Source organism: Prionailurus bengalensis, chromosome X (genome assembly GCF_016509475.1).
Source record: "Prionailurus bengalensis isolate Pbe53 chromosome X, Fcat_Pben_1.1_paternal_pri, whole genome shotgun sequence".
In the NCBI taxonomy this organism is placed as follows: Eukaryota; Metazoa; Chordata; class Mammalia; order Carnivora; family Felidae; genus Prionailurus; species Prionailurus bengalensis.
Window position 1 is genome coordinate 47,699,612 of NC_057361.1, and position 16,054 is coordinate 47,715,665.

The 16,054-nt window shown below is 42.9% G+C and overlaps 1 pseudogene; it reads left to right on the forward strand.

Annotated features, from left to right (window-relative positions):
- The first annotated feature begins 15,095 nt into the window (after positions 1-15,095).
- On the forward strand, positions 15,096-15,728 carry LOC122477063 (annotated as a pseudogene).
- The last annotated feature ends 326 nt before the right edge of the window (positions 15,729-16,054 follow it).

Consider the following 16,054-nt stretch of genomic DNA (forward strand, 5'->3'; position numbering starts at 1 on the left):
TCAACAAATGTTGTTGAGCACCTACCATATGCTAGGTTCTGGGGATGCGGGGATAAATAAGACAGGCAAAATCTCTGCCCTTCTCAGTGTTTTCTAACTGAGAAGAGAGACACTGAACTAATAATTCATAAAAACATATGTGGACTGTATGAATAGCTTTACAACTCTTTTTTAATGTTAAATTTATTTATTTAAATTCAAGTTGGTTAATATACAGTGTAGTATTGGTTTCAGGAGTAGGACCCAGTGATTCATCAGTTACATATAACACCCAGTGCTCATCCCAACAAGTTCCCTCCTTAATGGCCATCACCCATTTAGCCCATCCCCCCACCCACCAGCTTTACAACTCTTGAGGTATAAGGAGAGTCATATCTTTTGTATTTCTCCAAAATAAATGAAAACAGGCTTGAGCCTTCATGGGCCAGATTAGCAAAAAGTTTAATACCACCCTCTTTGGCTCTTTTCTTCCTCTATTTTAATCCAGGAGGGTAAGTCAACAAAGGACTAGACCATAGTGCACAAAAGATGTTGGCCTGATGTCTATGCCTCAGGAGAGAAAAACCTCCACTGCCATGCATGTATTGTGCCTCATTGCCACAATGTATCACTACTGAACACCAGTCTGTTTCCATCTGGCACTGCTGGTCTACTCCAGAGCAAAGCTTTGCTGATTCCACCTTCCAGCACAGGTGAGCATAGTCCTTCAAATATTCCACAAATTGCAACTCTTAAGTGATTAGTGTTTCCAGGCATACACTTAACTCTTCTCAGAGACCTCACTGCCTCAGAGGCACTGGGTTCAGACTGAAACAGGTATTTACCCATCAGACTCTTCTTTCCATTTCCTAGGGATTTATCCCGGGAGTTGTGAGGCTTTCCTTTTCAAACCCCTGAAATTCTCTTTCTTGGGAAAAATAACTCCATTGCCTCCAAGAAGAAACAAGATCTAATGAACACACAAAGCTTTGTTAACCTTTCCTGGGGGAAAATACCTTCCAAACCTCCCCCTCCCAAAGAAGACCAAGGGTGAAGTGGATATTTATTTGGTTCTTGGCTTCCCAGTATTTGTTACCCATTCTTCTGGTAATAGCACATTGATTTGGGAAACTTAAATTATTACTTCCCCCACTGGATATAGTCTGGCAGGAATGTCAACCATAGTATATGACCTCCTCTGGTCAAGAGATGGGCAGATGACCCAAACTAGACCAGCTGGATCTTGAATGGGGATGGCTTCTCTCAACTCTAATATGCATGTAAATTACTTAGGAATCTTGTTACAGTGCAAATTCTGAGTCAGTGGGGTCTGAAATCCTGCATTTCTAAAAAACTCCCAGATTATGCCAACATATCACTCTGAGATCACTCTAAACAGAGCGGACAAACAGCTGGAGTACCTTCATCCAGATGCAGCAAACCTTAAAAGACTATCAGTATAGAGCTCTTCTTTCCAGAGGAAAGAAGGAGAGGGAGAAGGAGAGTGGGAAGGAGGGAAGTAGGGAGAGAGAGTGAGAGCAATTTCCTTTCAACAAGCGACTGGGTCAAAGTACCATTGTCTCTACCTAATAGCCAGCACCTAGTTTTCAGCCTTTATGTGCTGCTGATGTCATCGAAGACATTCTATTTTGTGAGCCCTTTTGTAAGACTACAAAGACTCTTAGGCATCTTCAAGGTGGTAGGAAGTTTCTTTGTCCAGCAACAACTGGAAAAAAACTTGGGAAACTATGTGCATAGATACTTGACTGTTCATCTAGTTTTGCTGCTTTGGTGCACATCATTAAGATTCTTTGCATTGATGTCAAAGTCTCCATTAATAAGTATTCTGGTTCATTACGTTGCTGGAAGGCCATGTTCCAAAGATTTGGCATTACAAAATGTAGTGCTTATTAAAGGAAGGGTATGTGACAGGAGGGAGATATGGTTAGGAGAGATCTGAGCTTGATGTCCCAACTCACTGTTCTCACAATTCAGATACACAACTACAAGATAAAGTACAAGTTTTTCAGTGTGTACCCAAGAGAGTGCTACCAGCTGATAAGGACAATTCAGTAAGTTCCTCCTTAAAAAAATAAATAAAAATAAAGACAGACTTCACTTCTCCATTAGGGTTAATCTTTAAATAAAACATTCAAATGAAGCCCTGGTTCCCCGAGATGGAATGAATACCTAAGGACATAGGCATTATTGTGGATGAGGCCCAGCAGCTGGGAATTCTAGGAACTGTTTAGCTCTGGTTTCTCCATGGCAAGGTAATAAGACACTCTTATGTGCTTTCCATCTGGGGCCATATTTGGTACAGAGCAGATTCCATAGTGGAGGAAGCAAAAATATGGGTGAGTTTTGCTTCTCTGCACTGTTCTCACAATCCATGGTTCCAGCTTGCCTGATATTTTGCCCAAATGACTTTGTTTCGAAGGCTCCAGGAATTTTCTGACAGTCAATGGTATTAAGTATTATGTTTACTCAAATTTTGGTTTACAGTAGGCTTATTATTCCATATAACATAGTAATTTATTAGAGTTGACCCATAAAGAGCAAAACTTGAATCTGTAGGAATTCGTTCATTAGTATTCAGAATGCTCTTTGAGGGTCTCCCCTCAAAATCATTCTTGTAAGGTTGGCAGAAGGCCAGCTCAACTTCATCTCCCCACTTATAAATGTGGGTTTTGATGAGGATTCTTTGGCTGAAAGTAGCAGAAAGTAAGAGAAATTTAGAGGATTGAAAAGAAGGCTAGACAAACAGAAGCCCTTCAGCTAGCAAGGGAACTTGATAATAGCAGAAATTATTAACAGGTTCTCCTAGGTACCACTCCTGGAAGAAATGAATGAACGCCAATCATTTTTTCCATCTTTGCATTGCCGGATACAAAGCTCTGTCATCCCAATACAACAATAAGCAAGGGATATGAACAGACCATTCACAGAAAAGGAAATATGGTACAAGAATGAGTGTGAGAGTAGATTGTGAGAGACACTAGATGACCAGAGGTGGTCCCTGCCTACAGAGGGTCACATACGCTTTCAGTCTGTGTGCTCCCTAGGGCAAGGCTCAGATTCCACTCCCCTTTCAGGGCTCCCCATCTAATGCTTTGCATAGAGTAGTCCTTTTAATCATCACAACAGCCCTTAATATAAGTATAATTATGTCTTATTTGTCTAACGAGGAAACTGAGGCTCAGAGAAGGGAGGTGGCTGGCTTTAGGCTGTCTAGCCAGGAGGTGGAAGAAAAGGCTGCCTCATAGGGTCATTTCCCCTACACATGCTGCCTTGGATGCTGTATATGATTGTGTAGTTTATGCACTTATACGAGTACCCAATCTAGAGGATAAGTGGGGGCTGGGCTCAAATCTAACTTGTGATCCATTCAACAAGGCAGCTACCCCTTTGTGAATCCATGCCTATCCAGTTGAAGGGGCTCATTTTCCTAATTTGTCCAGCCAGGGGAATGTGTTTTTCACTACATTCAGAGAATGGCACTGTATGGGCTAGCAGCAGCCTTACCTGCTACATCTCCCTGAGGTGGGTTGTGGAGAGGATGGGCAGGGGTAGCTGGGAAGGATGAGACAACATAGGATAAGAGGCTGTTAGCTTGAGAGAGGCTGAGGGAAACAAAATTAAACCTTGCAGTAGGTACTCAGGAGAGATTATATACGGAAGATATATACGGAAAAGATTTTATACGGAAAAGGACAAGTTAGGGGCATATCCTCTCCCTAGGAATTTACTCAGGCCTATGTGAGCTTGTTGGTTGAATCTAGGGGCTTGATTTAGGGAGGATAGATCTATGGGGCTCTGTCATAGGATCTCAGTTTGAGGGCTTCATTTTGGGGGTCTCAGTTTATGAGGCTCTCCTGGATGACTCGGTACTAGATATAGATGACCCATCCACCATACTGACCAATCACTTCTCTGACCTCCTCATTTCCAACATTCTTCTCCAGCCACCTTGGCCTCCCACTTTCATGGTCATAGCCTAGCCCCTATCCTCAACAAAAATGGAAACTTCTCCCCAAATTTCAAGTTCAAACATACCACCCTCTAATCATAATTTCTTGGTCCTCTAGCTGATTTAATTTCATACCTATCCCACATAAGCATTCTTCCTCATGATCTCTAGCTCCTGGTATTATGCCTTTTATAATCTCCTTCCCTGGAGTATGAGCAGAACTCATGACTTACTTCTAACCAATAGATTATGGCAAAGGTGATGAGAGATATCTCTATCTATCTATCTATCTAGGTTCATCTTGCTAGCTCCTGGCCTTGAAGAGGCAAGCTGCTATGTTGTGAACTGCCTATGGAGAAGGCAATATGGCAGGGAACTTGGGGAAGACCCTAGGATCTGAGGACCTTGCTTCTATAACCACAAAGAACTGAGTTCTGCCAACAACTACGTATGATTGGAAGAGAATATGAAATAATATGTAGCTTCATATGAGACCTGGCCAACATCTTGATTGCAGCCTGTGAGACCCTGAACAGAGAGAACCCAGATAAGCTATGCCTAGACTTCTCACACATGGAAACTGTGACATAATAATTGTGTTGTTTTAAGTTGCAAAGTTTGTGGTAATTTGTTATGTAGCAATAGAAAACTTATACACTCAGTTTAGAGTTAATTGTCCATCATTATTATCACTCCCTTGCAAACAGCCTTACTCTTTTAGCCCTTATGGCCAACAGACCCTAAAGCAACTCCCAGTAATTCCCACTACCTGGTTTTCATGCCCTGTGTAGTTTCCTCTCTTTGAGTGTAAGCAGAATCTGTGACTTGCTTCTAGCCAATAGAATACGACAAAAGTGATGGGATGTCACTCCCATAAGACTGCATCTGACCAGATTAGAATAAGAGATACTCTTATTAGCTTTGAAGAAGTAAGCTGCCTTGTTGTGAAAGGGCCTATAAGGAGGATCATGTGGCAAGGAACTTGGCTTCTAGCAGCTGAGAACTATCCCTGCCTGAAAGCTAGCAAGAAAATGAGAACCTCAGTCTTATAGCTTCAAGAAGATAAATTCTTCCAATAGCCTGAGGTGGCCTGGAAGCAGATATTTTCCCTAGTCAAGCCTCTGATGAGACTGCATATCTAGTTGACATCTGTATTGCAGCCTGATGAAACCCTAAAGGAGAAGACCCAGCTAATTTGTTCCCAGATTTCTGATACATAGAAATTGTGAGATAATAAATGCATTTTGTTTTAAGCCTTTGACTTTGTGGTGATTTGTTCTGTAGCATAGAAAACTCATACAGCCCCTCCCTCCCATATTTATACTGACCTGGCCAAACACAACCCAGGTTAATCACAATGCCCCACCTACTCTACATCTGTATCTGAGCAGCTGAATGTTATTAGAGAAAACCAAAAAACACACAAGTCACTTGATTTCAGTCTAAGTCATTGATTTCAGACCTCAAATGGGCATTGATAGCATAGCAATCTTGCTATGCTCACTTCTCCATTCTCAGAGATTACTATTTCATACCTTCTCAGCTCCTCCCAAACCTCCCACGTCCCAGTCTCCTCACCTTCAGCTGTTAGCTTCACATCACCCTCCATTAAGAAGATAGCTACGGGGAGCCTGGGTGGCTCAGTCGGTTAAGTGCAAGGTCCTGTGCCTGAGTCTGGATTTGGGGAAATGGTCCAGAGTCCTCACAATTAAAACCTCAGGAAATTATCCCATTTTGCGTTTTATTTTAAAATGTAACTATTTGAGGCGCCTCTGGGTGGCTCAATTGGTGAAGCGTCCGGCTTGGCTCAGGTCATGATCTCACAGTTCATGAGTTCAAGCCCTTCATCAGGTTCTGTGCTGACAGCTCAGAGCCTGGAGCCTGCTTCGGATTCGATGTCTCCCTCTCTCTCTGCCCCTCCCTCACTCACACTCTGTCTCTCTCTCTCAAAAATAAATAAATGTTAAAAAAAAAAAAAGAAGGAGCAGGGGCGCCTGGGTGGCTCAGTCGTTTAAGAGTCCGACTTCGACTCAGGTCATGATCCTGCCGTCCGTAAGTTGGAACCCCGCGTGGGGCTCTGTGCTGACAGCTCAGAGCCTGGAGCCTGCTTTGGTTTCTGTGTCTCCCTCTCTCTCTGCCCCTCCCCTGCTTGTGCTGTCTCTCTCTCTCTCTCTCTCTCTTCTCTCAAAAGTAAATAAACGTTAAAAAATGTTTGGTTTTTTTAAATTTTTTTTTTAACGTTTTTATTTATTTTTGGGACAGAGAGAGACAGAGCATGAACGGGGGAAGGGCAGAGAGAGAGGGAGACACAGAATCAGAAACAGGCTCCAGGCTCCGAGCCATGAGCCCAGAGCCTGACGCGGGGCTCGAACTCACGGACCGCGAGATCGTGACCTGGCTGAAGTCGGACGCTCAACCGACTGCGCCACCCAGGCGCCCCTAAAATTTTTTTAATTTATTTTTGAAGGAGAGAGAGAGACAGAGCGTGAGCAGAGGAGGAGCAGAGAGAGAGGGAGACACAGAATTCAAAGCAGGCTCCAGGCTCTATGCTGTCAGCACAGAGCCCAACGCGGGGCTCAAACTCACGAACCGTGAGATCATGACCAGAGCCAAAGTCGGACGCTCAACCGACTGAGCCACCCAGGCGCCCCTGTTTGTTTGTTTGTTTTTTTTTTAAAGAACATAGCTGCACTCGGGGTGCCTGGATAGTCCAACTCTTGATATCAACCCAGGTCATGATCTCACAGTTTGAGTTCAAGCCCTCCATCGGGTTTCACTCTGTGCAGAACCTGCTTGGGATTCTCTCTCTCTTTCTGCTCCACCTATGTTTGTGTATGCACCCGCTCTCTCTCTCTCTCTCTCTCTCTCTGAAGAATAAATTTAAATGCATTCAAATGGAAATTCCCTTATCTCACCACTAGATCTATAATCCTCTCTGTACCCAACGTCTTTTTCTTCAGACTTGTCACTCGGAGGAACTATTCCTCTTCTTATAAAAGACCAATCCCTCCACATCTGCTTTACACTTCTCTCACCTACTCAAGGTCTTTACTTCTTCAGTTACTCCCATCTCTCCTGTATCACCGGTTTCTCCTCTTTGAGGCCATTCCCATCAGCACATGCATATGCTCTGCTGTCTACCATCTTTAAGAGTCCCCCTTCAATTCCATGAGTGCCTCCTGCTACTGCCTATTTCTCTCTTCGGCAGCAAAACTTCTCAAGACATGGGTTACACATTGCTGTCCCCACTTCATGTTCCATTCACTTTTCAACTAACTCCAGTCTAGTTTGGTAGCACTCCATGAAACCTGCTCTGGTCAAAGCCACCAAAGTCTTCATGTTATCAAATCCAACAGACGAGTACTTGTCTTTGCTCATCTTAATTGTCCTCTCAGTAGCATCTGACATGGTCAACCAGTTCTTCCTTCTTGAAACATGTTTATTTCTTCTCATCCTTCTTTGCTGGCTTCTAAATGTTGACATTCTAGGATTGTAGACCCATTGCCTCCTTGCTATCTCCACTTGAATATCTACTAGACACCTCGAATTAACATGTCTAAAACATAAATCTTGATATTTCCCCCAAGTCTGTTCCACCCACCACCTTCCCTTATCTCAGTACAACTACCAGTTACTAAATTAGAAAATGGAGGTGTGCCTAGGTTGCTCAGTTGGTTGAATGTCCCACTCTTAATCTCAGCTCAGGACTTGACCTCAGGGTCATGAGTTCAAGCCCCGTATTGGGCCCCATGCTGGACACAAAGCCTACTTAAAAAAGAAATAAATAAATTAGAAAACTGTGAATCATGCCTTTCCCTCACCTCCTCCATGCTCAATAGTACTTATGGAGTACTATTGGTTTTATCTCTAAAACTTGCCTTGAATTTGTCCACATCTGTCTCCACTATCACTAACCTACACCAAACCACCATTGTCTCTTGTCTGAACTATTGTAATAGCTTCCTTGTGGTCTCTCTGCTTCTACTTCTGCCTCTATAATTCATTCTCCACACAGTAGCCAGAGTAGTCTTCCAAAAAAAGTAAATCATATCATTTCATCCTCCTGCGTGGAAAATTTTCCATTGTGTTTCAAATAAAAGTTAAACTTCTTGCCATGGATTAACAAGGCCCTTGCTAGTATCACACACTTTACCTCCTGTACCTCTTTTCCTCTCATACTAAGTTCCATTATCCTTCCCTCTTTTTTTGGCACTGTCTTCTTCTGGCCTTCTATCTCCTCCTTATAATTTAAATGTTACATCCTCAGGATGCCTGGGTGGCTCAGTTGTTAAGCATCTGACTTTGGCTCAGGTCGTAACCTCATGGTTTAAGAGTTGGAGTCTTACATCCAGTGAGCTTGAGCCCTGAATCAGGTGAGCTTGAGCCCTGCTTTGGGTGAGCCCCAATTATCTCTTTCTACCCCCCCCCCCCTCACTCACTTGCACCCTCTCCCTCTCTCAAAACAAAAAGTTACATCCTCAGAAGTGTTTTTCCTGACCACTGTATTAAAAACTGTTTCTCCTTCCCCTGTTATCCTACTCAAATGTAAGCTCTGTGAGAGCAGAGCTCCTTTGTCTTGTTAGCTCGGGGCTTAGTGCAGTGCATGGCACATATTCAGCACTCAATGAATATTTGGTGAATGAATGAATGGATGAATGAGGCAGTTTCCCTGAGGACTTAAGTGCAATGTACTTCAATGTGAGGACTGAGATTAGCATGAAAGACAAAATATACTGCACAATTAAGTTATTGCAATAGAAAGACTGTACACTAATGGAAAATGTCTTAAAGGAGAGGAAGGGAGACTGAGATTATGGATATGGAGGCAAGTGGACAAGGGTGGATAGTTTAGGAGTCTTATGAGGTAATGAGGAAGAATAGGGACAGGCCTTTGAGTCATTGAGGAAAGGGGGAGCTGAGGTTTGTTTGTTTTGAGAGAAAGAGGGCACAAGTGAGTGAGGGGCAGAGAGAGAGAGAGAGAGAGAGAGAGAGAGAAGCAGGGCTCACCTGAAGCGGTGCTTGTGCTCGCCTGATGTGGGGCTTTAACTCACCAACTGTGAGATCAAGACCTGAGCTGAAGCCAGATGCTTAGCGACTGAACCACCCAGGCACCCACTGGAGATGAGTCTTATCACAGAATATATGGGAGCAGGGAAGACCTTGGTAATTAGCCATTTCTCAGAGCACAAAAGTGTGGGGGATTTTTTAACCATGGCTACTTTCCAGGAACACAAGACTCAGATAAGTTTCAACGTTGTCACTGGTTATCTCAGGTTTAGTACAGGAGCTTGATCTATTTCAGTCTGTGGAATCAAATGCAGCTTACCCTAGGCACTCACTCTGAAGGCCTATATTTGGGTTCAACCTGAACAACTTGAGTGGACCACCTAGGGCCATCATTGGAAGTAAGTGATTCTGGAGTCTTAGCCCGAGGGTCTCAATCTTGGGATCTCAGTTTGGCAGATCAGCTTCAGGGAGATTTATCTGGGAATTCTACTCTGGTGAACTCAGTTTGGAGGCTCCAATTAGGGAATTCGGTCTACGAGGCTCAGTGAAGGGGCTCACTCTGGATGTAACAGGCTATATTCAATCCAGTGTTTCATTCTGAGGTTGGTAAGGAGTTTCATTTGGCGGGGGACTCAGAGTGTGGCCCCAGTATGGGGATCTGAAACTTTGTTCTGCAAACTATCTCTTGTACACAATCTGGGAAAATTCTTCAGGGAGCTCAGGCAGGATATTCGTTCTGGAGACATCATTTTGGGGGTTTGGTCTAGAAACTGGACCACCTACCTTATGGTTGCCTGTCTAAGGGCTAAGGCACTTCTAGGTTAGTACTGGGGATCAGTCTCACTGTACTGGTCAGTCAGGAGCTCTGTTTGGATCACTCACTGTTGGATATGCATCAGGATTTGGGCTTAGAGTTCTGAGTCATTGTAGATCAGAGTTTAGCCTAACCAAGAAGGCTCAACTGACATCAGATGTGATTGCATATAACAGAAAACCAACAAATAATCATGGTTTAAGCAAGATAGAAGCCTTTATTTCTCTCATGTAAAAACAGTCCCAAGGAACTTCCCCTCTCTTTTATTTAAATCTTATTAGCCAAAGCTTATATCACATGGCCATCAGTTGCAAGGGATACTGGGAAATGCAGTCTTTTATCTGGATTTATGTCCACCCAGCTAAAAATATGGGTTCCATTCCAAAGTAGAAAAAAGAAAATGTAAATTGGAATGTGAAGCTAGAAGCCTTGCTGCACAAGTGTCTCAACCTGAGATTCTCAGTCTGAGCCCCTGAGTCTGTGAATACCATTTTGAGTATTCATTCTGGGGGTAAGAATTTAGGGTCTGAGAGATTCTGGGGAATCAGTTTCATGATGGAAGTTGGGGACCTTGGTATAGAGGCTTATTCTAAGGGATTCAGTTCAATTTCTGAGTCTGTGACCAGCCTGGTAGAGTCAGTCTACAGGTGCCCATTCTTGGTCTTCCATTTATAGAAGGTTCAGTCTGGGGTGCTCAGACTAGAGGATCATTCTAGTATTTCAATGTGAGTGTTCAGTCTGGGAGCCTGATTCCTGGTATTCTACCTATGGGCTCAGTGCAGCGTCTGTCTGAATCTCTGAATTGCTAGTCTGGTGCTTCATTCTGGGTCTTGGGTTTGTAAGCCTGGCTTTTGGAGGCTCAGTCTAAGGGAACTAGCTCAATTTGGGGGATTACCCTTTACTAATCACTTTTGGGATTCAGTGTGGGGTCCTCAGTCTGAATTGTCAGGGATACCCTGACTCTGGATCCCTGTCTGGAGATTCATTTTTGGCATATGTCTTAGGAGCTCAGACATTGGGAGCTTAGTCTGAGGGCTCAGTGTGGGAACTTCCTCAGTGGAGTCAATTAAATGGATAATCTAGGAGTTCATTCTGTGGCACTTAGGCTAGGGGCTCAGTCTTAGAAGCTAATTCTGCAAACATAAACCTACGGTTTTGAGAGTGGAAGTTCAATCTGGTAGCCTCTGGAGTCCACCTGGATTGCTGCCTCTTCCATACAAGTCTGAGGATTCAGACTTGGGTGTTATAGCAAATACTCGGCGTCCAAGAAGAGACAAGCCACATGCACTTGGTGAATCAGAAAAGACTGTTTATTGTGCACTGGTGCTAACCCAGTGTAGTCACCTCCAAAGGCTGAGCCCCAAACCTTGGCATCACCCTCCTTTTATGGCTGGGATGGTAGGGGGTTGAGAGACAAAAGAAAAGGGGAGGAGGCCCTTATCAGTGGTGCTATCAGGGCAGTTGGTGGACACAGGAGGCAAACAAGATTACAGAAGCAAAAGTATGCAAGGGGAATATCCAGCCTTGGGCATCTGACTGGCCCCCTTTATCTTATTTTTACTAGCGTTTCTTCTCAGTGTATTAGTTTGAGGCTGAGACCTTGTTAGCTCATCTGCGAACACCATGGCTCCTGATCTCAATCTGTAGGCTCATTCTGAAAATGGAAGTTGAGGATCTCAGGTGTTGGCAGCTCAGTCTGGACCACATAGTCTCATGCCCAGGAGCCTGTGTTAGTCCTGAGAGGCAGACACCAAGATGGAATTAAGTGAGCAAGATTTTATCAGGGGAGACACCCATGAGAGAAAATGGGGTAGGTACCATGGAAGGTTGACAGAGCCATCAGAACACAATGTAGTCTGATCCAAATAAGGATAGAAGGAGGGAAGGTTGAGCAGAAGTGTTCTAGACTGCTGTGCAATGCAAGGAAGGTTTGGCAAGGCTGTCTAGGATTCCTGAACCAAAGTCATCAAAGTATCTCTGCCATACTCAGGCTGGGAGTAGCTTGTGGGAAGCATGGTCTTTGCAGAAACATAGTAATAGACTTTAGAACACAGCAGCTGGGGCACTTGCTTGGTTATCCTCCTGGAAGTCTAAAAAGCCTATAAGATGCATACTGGTGGTTCTCTCTGGGGATTCCCTCTAGGGCTCATTTTGGGCATGTTAATTGGGAGCTCAGACATTCAGGTTTTCATTCTGAAGGAACCTGTTTCAGAATATGGGCTCAGTTTGTACTTACAGTTGAGGAGATGTATTTGTGGCCTCAGCATGTGAGGGATCCTTCAAAGAACTCAGCTTTGGACTACTTCCAAGATATTGTCCCTATCCTCCTTTAAGGAGTTAAATTTGGAGTCTTGGTCCCATGACTCTGCCTAGAGGTTCACTATGGGGACATGACTTTTGAGGGTTTCAGCATTGACAGTTCACTCTTGAAACACTTCAGGATTCAATATGAAACCCTGATTTTTGGTCTAATGTATGACCGAGCCTCTCACCAAGTAATTGCCTGGCTCAAGGTTCAGTCTGGGTAGCTGGGCCTGGCTTGCTCTGGAAGGATGACATTTTGGGAATTTAGTCTGAGATATTTTAACCTGAGGAGTCAAGCCTAGAGGATTTCAATGTGATGACCTCACCTGGGAATCTCTGCCCAGTGGGCTCTCTCTTGGAATTCCAGGCTGGATTCTAGTCTGAAAATTTCCATCTGGAAGTACCTGCTGCATTTAGACACTAGATGTTCAGTTTGGTGGATCAATCTGTGTTTTAATCTTGGAGTTCAGTTTGAGGTCTCATGTTGGGGATTGAGTTTAGGCTTAGGTTTTGGGAGTTCAGTCTTCAACATGTCAATCTGGTCCTCTTCATCTGAAAGCTTAAACTAGTCTGAAATGTTCGCTCTAGAATAGGGTCTAGACTAGGAGTAGGCCAAGTGTCATGCATAGAATTTGAGTGTGTATTTATTTATTTATTTTTTAATTGGGCAATTTTTTTCAATATATGAAGTTTATTGTCAAATTGGTTTCCATACAACCCTCAGTGCTCATCCCAAAAGGTGCCCTCCTCAATACCCATCACCCACCCTCTCCTCCCTCCCACCCCCCATCAACCCTCAGTTTGTTCTCAGTTTTTAAGAGTCTCTTATGCTTTGGCTCTCTTCCACTCTAACCTCTTTTTTTTTTCCTTCCCCTCCCCCATGGGTTTCTGTTAAGTTTCTCAGGATCCACATAAGGGTGAAACCATATGGTATCTGTCTTTCTCTGTATGGCTTATTTCACTTAGCATAACACTCTCCAGTTCCATCCATGTTGCTACAAAGGGCCATATTTCATTCTTTCTCATTGCCACGTAGTATTCCATTGTGTATATAAACCACAATTTCTTTATCCATTCATCAGTTGATGGACATTTCGGCTCTTTCCATAATTTGGCTATTGTTGAGAGTGCTGCTATAAACATTGGGATACAAGTGCTCCTATGCATCAGTACTCCTGTATCCCTTGGGTAAATTCCTAGCAGTGCTATTGCTGGGTCATAGGGTAGGTCTATTTTTAATTTTCTGAGGAACCTCCACACTGTTTTCCAGAGCGGCTGCACCAATTTGCATTCCCAACAGTGCAAGAGGGTTCCCGTTTCTCCACATCCTCTCCAGCATCTATAGTCTCCTGATTTGTTCATTTTGGCCATTGAGTGTGTATTTAGATGTGAAAAAATACATCTTATTTTCAGTAACTTCCAATGAAATTAGGCATTTATTTCAATAATAAATGTAAGGTATTGTGGTTTTGATTTGATTTGTATTTCTCTGATGACGAGTGATGTTGAGCATCTTTTCATGAGTCTGTCAGAATGGCTAAAATTAACAGCTCAGGAAACAGATGTTGTCAAGAATGCAGAGAAAGGGGAACCCTTTTGCACTGTTGGTGGAATGCATACTGGTGCAGCCACTCTGGAAAACAGTATGGAGTTTCCTCAAAAAATTAAAACTAGAACTATCCTATGACTCTGGAATTGCACTACTAGGTATTTATCCAAAAGATGCAAAAATGCCGATTCAAAAGGGCACATTCACCCCAATGTTTACAGCAGCACTATTGAAAATAGTCAAATTATTGGGAAAGAGCCCAAATGTCCATCAACTGATGAATGGACAAAGAAAATGCAATATATATACATATATATATACACATACATACACAATGGAATATTACTCAGCGATCAAAAGGAATGAAATCTTGCCATTTGCAGCAGTGTGGATGGAACTAGAGTGTGTTATGCTAAGCGAAATAAGTCAGAGAAAGACAAATATCATGATTTCACTCATATGTGGAATTTAAGAAACACAACAGATGACATAGGGGAAAGGAAGGAAAAATAAGAAAAACAGAGAGAGAGGCAAACCATAAGAGAATCTTAAATACAGAGAACAAATGGAGGGTTGCTGGGGGGATGTTGGGATTAAGGAGGACACTTGTTAGGATGAGCACTGAGTGTTATATGTAAGCTATGAATCACTGGGTTCTACTTCTGAAACCAATACTACACTGGATGTTAACTATTTGAATTTAAATTAAAAAAATAATAAATGTAGGCACCCAAGCACAGTGGTATTAGCAGTACCTGCAACTTTGTCACCAATAGACAGATATTTTTCATGGCAGATCTCTTAAAATATTGTTTACAATCATCATTAATTTGAAATCACAGTAGTCATTCAATCTGCTAACCTGCTAGTAGAGGATAGTATTTAATGTATTAATAAAGAAATATGTATATTACAATTCGTTTTTTTAATGTTTTGATAACTATATTTTAATATAATTGGTTTCCTTTATAATCCTAGATTTTATTTTATGCACTTAAAAACATTAATCTGGGAAAGGATATATTGACTTCACCAGATTGTCAGATGGGCTCCAGGCACAGAAAAAGTGATCTGTCACTTATTATACTCAATTTTGGACTTCAGTCTCAAGGCTAAATCTCAGGGTTCATTTAGAGGTCTTGGTTTGTTGGACTCCAGACTGGGGTTCCAAATGTGGGGATTTCTAGAAGACCTACTGTGATATTGTCATTTTTTATAAGAAATATATATTTGGTCCTTGACCCTGTTCCTGGCACAGAACTCCTAAAATCTTTGTAATTTCCTAAGTGATTAGAATGGTAAAAGGTATCTTTTGCTATGTTAGTGAGGTGACTTTTGAAAAGCCCCTAGGTAACAAAGGATGGGGGCTGGTTGTCTGTAGAGCCAAACCTGCGATTGGAAGGTTCTGACTTTCAATCCACCCCTTGACCTCCTGGGAGGGGAGAGGGGCTGGAGGTTGTGTTCAATCACCAATGGTATTGCAGACGCTGCTGCTTCCCCAGAGATACCTACACCACCCATCCATTGTCAACCCCACCATGTTCTTTGACATTGTCATGGATGGTGTGCCCTTGGGCCCTGTCTCCTTCAGGGTAAGGGACCTGGAAACCAAGACGTGACATAAAGCTGTTTTAACAGATGGGAGCTGTTTGTAGACAAATTTCCAAAGACAGCAGAACACTTTCATGCTCTGAGCACTGGGGAGAAAATATTTGGTTATAAAGCTTCCTGCTTTTACAGGATTATTCCAGGATTTATGTGCCAGGGTAGCAACTTCACACACCATAATGACACTGGTGGCAAGTCTATCTATGGGGAGAAATTTGATGATGAGAATTTCATCCTGAATCATACAGGTCCTGGCACCTTGTCCATGGCAAATGTTGGACCCAACATGAACGGTTCCTAGTTTTCATCTGCATGGCCAAGACTGACTGGCTGGATGGCAAGCATGTGGTCTTTGGCAAGGTGAAAGAGGGCATGAATATTCTAGAGCCATGGAGCACTTGGGGTCCAGGAATGGCAAGACCAGCAAGAAGATCACCATTGCTGACTGTGGACAAATCTAATAAATTTGACCTGTGTTTTATCTTAACTACCAAAACATTCCTTTTATAGCTCAGGAGAGCACACTTTCACGCCCATCTGCTCGAAATATCCTATAACCTTTGTGCTCTATGGGTTCCATATTCGCCTTGCTCCCCTCCAAGTCTAGCTGGATTGCAGAGTTAAGTTTATGATTATGAAATAAAAACTAAACAACAAAAAATCACCAATTTCCAATGATCTAATCAATCATGCTTATGTAATGAAGCCTCCATTAAAAATCCTGTTGGAGAGCTTCTGGGTTGATGATCACATGGAGATTCACAGAGAGCATAGAAGCTCCTTGCTCCTTCCCACACACCTTGCACTATGCAACTCTTCCATC